Raw genomic sequence first — 4445 nt, forward strand, 5'->3', positions numbered from 1 at the left:
GAGTATTAATGAAACATACACTGCATAAGAATGTTCAGCACTCCATGATGCTCACATAACCTCATTTTGGATACTAATAAAACGTCAGGTCATGCATAGACTATACTGTCTCTATGAATTTAAATCTAGATTTATTTACACTGGCCTGTGAAAACCTCTGTGAACACACCTGCTCGAATAAAGTGTGGAGCCGAATTTATATTTTATTAAAATTAAATAATTATTAAATATTAAAAATGCAGCTAACGTATACAACAATATAAACAAAGGTGCCATTTCTCTTTCATTCTTGTTGTTTGATTGAGAAAGGTTTAACAGACATCGAGGGGTCTTGTCTTTTTTATGTTATCTGACTAAAAACTATTCATACTTTGAACTATTATTAGTAAAGTATTTATTTAAAAAACGTAGAGTGCCTTAAACTGCCAAATTATACTTATCAGTCCTGTTTTTATTATCATTACCATTGAAAAAATTAATAAATTAAGAATAGGATTAGAATAGAATTCTATTTTAAATATGACAAATATATTTTTTTCTACAACAGCAAAACCACCATACCCTGTAAACTCAATAATAATAATAATAATAATATTCATACAATTCAGTTTGTAATTTCAGAGTTCCCTTTCAGTCAGTCATGTTCAACGTTACGTCAGAATGACTGACAAATTAGGATCTCGCCTGAGAGCCCAATCACCTTCGAGTGTAACAAAACAAGCCAATGAATGTTGGCGTGCGAGCACCACTCCTTCCCCCAGAGGAAGGCCAGGTGGAAAATCCTTGGTTCCATTTTGTTCTGTTCCACCACTGGCTCCCCAGCTAGTGGTACCCAAACTTTCAATAAAAGAGCAGTTTCCCTTATCTCCAGGTCCCAAGTGGCAGAGGATGGCATTGCACGACGTGTTGCCTCAGCACTGTCATTCCCCTCCCCCTTCGCCAGTGGGCAGCAGGGTGCGGCTTGAGGACGCTATGCCTTCTCACGCGTCCCCTGCCCAATTGTGGAGCCAGGTAGGTGGTCCCTCTTGTCTTGACTCTGATCCTGCTTGCATGGTTTCTGGGGGCCTGGCTAGCGCTCCCCAGGCCATCTCACTGGCTCACGAGGACCATCACACGCAGCTATGCGATTCAGTTTGCCCGGCGTCCCCCCAAGTTCAGGGGCATTCAGTTCACCTCTGTGCTGGACAAAGATGCTCCTGTCTTGTAGGCAGAGATCGCAGTCCTGCTGGCGAAGGACGCGATAGAGCCGGTCCCTCCAGCCGACATGAAGTCAGGGTTTTACAGCCCGTACTTCATCATACCCAAGAAAGGCGGTGGGTTGTGATCAATCCTGGACCTGCACGTCCTGAATCGGGCCCTTCACAAGCTCCCGTTCAAGATGTAATTGCAGAAACGCATTTACGAATGCATTTGTCCTCACGAATGGTTTATAGCGATCGACCTAAGGGATGCATACTTTCCTGTCTCGATTCTCCCTCGGCAAAGGCTGTTTCTCTACGTTAGAGGGTTTGGCATATCATTACAAGGTCCTCCCCTTCGGGATGTCCTTGTCGCCTCGTGTCTTCACAAAAGTCGTGGAGGCAGCCCAGGCATTCGCATTCTCAACTACCTTGACGACTGGCTCATATTGGCCCAGTCACGAGGGCAGTTGTGCGAGCAGTTGGTGCTCAGTCACCTCAGCCATCTGAGGCTTCGGGTCAACTGGGAAAAGAGCAAACTCTCCCCTGTGCAGAGGATCTCTTTTCTCGGTGTGGAGTTGGATTCAGTCAACCTGAAAGCACGTCTCTCAGCCAAGCTTGCCCAGTCAATGCTGAACTGCCTGGATTCAGTATTCAAACTGAAACAGTTTCAGAGGCTCCTGGGGCACATGGCATCCGCAGCCGCTGTCATGCAGCTTACGTATGTAACCATGGTTCCCCGAAGGGAACGAGACGCTGCGTCGAAACGCAATGGGAATGCCTCCAGCGTGACCACGCTCTGAATCACATGTGTAATCAGTCCAATGGATGGGCGAGACGTCACGGGCAGGGTGACGTAGCGACCAGGAAGCATAAAAGCACGTGCGGTGAAACCGGTGTCAGTTTCTAGGAGTGAAGCAAGCGCTACATCCTGGAAGTATGGCCCTGAGACGCAGCATCTTGTTCCTTTCGGGGAACCATGTTTACATACGTAACCTGGAGAAGTTCCCCTTCAGGAACTCGAGCTGCGTCTAAACACTACGTGAATGAGAATGCCCACGCCGCCAGACTTGCAAATCCCTGCCTAGTGTGGAAGAGCACAACTAAGGCGAGAGAAAAGGGAGCCAGGAATGGCTAAAGTAGGCGGGGCCCACCGTCCCGAAGACCAACTTATGGAGGAGTAAGCCTTGACCCCCGAAGGAGAGGGGAGATCAGAGGGCTCAAGGCTATGGAATAGCATCCTGATTCACCACTTAGCATAAGCTTCTCTGGCCGGAGGCCTCGGCCTCAGCGCACCGCAGAGGAAACGTGTGAGAATGGCCGCCACGAAGACCTCTAGGGTGGAGTGGGTCAACCCTGCAGATAAACAGGCCTGCAGGAACTCCAGAACTGTACCAAACGGGCAGTTAGCTGGGTCGAGCTGGCGGTCTCCGCACCAAGAAGTACAGTTTCCTCATAGAGGGAGCTCTGGATGAAGGATGGTCTCAACAACCTCGGTTGAGAGACCAGAAGCTATGAGTTGTGCCTCCTCGGAGGCCACACCCACAGCTTCCACAGCTCCGGGCGGAGGCGCGCCCTCCGCCTGTGAGAGGAGATCTCTCCTGACGGGAATCTCCCATGGAGCGCCGTCGAGGAGAGGAATCAGGTCCGAGAACCATACTCGGCCCGGCCAGAACGGGGCTACTGGCAGTCGACTGACCTCGTTCCAGAGGTCAAAAGTAACCACGTTGGATGCGGCTGCCATCAGACCCAGCAGTCTGGAACTGCTTGACAGTGAGTGACCGGCCTTCTCTCACTCTCGCGACGAGGATCGACTCGATCCGAGCAGGAGACATACGTGCCTACATCGTGGTCGAATCCCACACCTTCGGCCTGGGAGCGCCACTGTGACTCTAGACTCTGCGGAGTGCGAGAAGTGACGCCCCCAGAATGAGGAGCTGGAACACGGTAGGTTGGGACTGCTCCCGCCCAGCAGCCCCTGCTGACCGCCTCAACCTCCTCAAAGGAAGAGAGGTAAACACGTGCTCTTACTTGAGAAATTTTTATTCCAAGAGCCCCTGTGTATCTAACTTCTCATAATTCGATAATTACTTAATTTTATTCCTCAGAATCAAATGCAATCAAACAACCAGACAAGTAAACACGGTCTGGTGTGATAAGATTAATTTCAAAAATCGAAAAGGATATATCGAACTTCTTATAGTCAGATAAATACTTCATTTAATTCCTCAGAATTAAATGCAGCCAAACAACCAGACGAGTAAACACGGTCTGGTGTGATAAACTTCATATAAAAAAATCGAAAATGATATATCTTAACTTCTCACAGTCAGATAAATACTTAATTTAATTTCTCAGAATTAAATGCAGCCAAACAACCAAATGAGTAAACACGGTCTGGTGTGGTAAAATTCACATCAAAAACTTAAAATGATGTAAATACACACGTTGCCTCGGCAGCACGCGAGCCACTTGGTCACAAAAACAATATCAATCTCCTCGGAGAAAAATAGCTGCAGCAGCGAGCTCTCGCTCAGAGGGGGAAGCAACCGCAACGCTGGCTTCCGAGCCTCGAGAGAGCACTGGATCTAGGGAGTGCAGGCCGAGAAAGGGCGAGCCATCTCCAACCCTTCCGCTAGATCCATGTGCGATCCCCGCGATCTGAATCGTCATCGTGCCTCAGCAATAGCGGGACCGAACAGCGAGCTCGCAAGCATGGACACACTCCTCGGAGCGTGCCTTGCGGGAGCAGAGCGTTCAGCGGGGAGAAGCACAATCAGCCCCTTATTTCCGAGAGCTGACTGCTGGTCCCGTTTAGCCCTCCATCGTCTCTAGAGCGCCACCCAGTGCCAGCTCCAGCCCCAAAACTTGCTCCAGTGCCAGCTCCTCGAAAGCGCTTTGCTGTGCCTGCCCCTCCAGAGCACCCGCCAGTGCCAGCACCACGTAAACGCTACCCTGTTTCCCCGTTAAGCCCACGGAGGGCTCCTGATTCCAAGGTAAGCCCAGGAAGGGCTCCTGTTCCCGAGTTAAGCCCACGGAGAGATCTTGATCCCGAGTTAAGCCCGGGAAGGGCTCCTGATCCCGAGTATAGCCCAGGAAGAGCTCCTGTTCCCGAGTATAGCCCACGGAGAGCTCCTGATTCAGAGTTAAGCCCAGGAAGGGCGCCTGTCCCCGAGTTCAGCCCAGGAAGGGCTTCTGTTCCCGAGTATAGCCCAGGAAGGGCTCCTGATCCCCAGTTCAGCCCAGGAAGGGCTCCTGTTCCCGAGT

This window comes from Sinocyclocheilus anshuiensis, unplaced genomic scaffold (genome assembly GCF_001515605.1).
Source record: "Sinocyclocheilus anshuiensis isolate Anshui unplaced genomic scaffold, SAMN03320099.WGS_v1.1 scaffold279, whole genome shotgun sequence".
Taxonomy (NCBI): Eukaryota; Metazoa; Chordata; class Actinopteri; order Cypriniformes; family Cyprinidae; genus Sinocyclocheilus; species Sinocyclocheilus anshuiensis.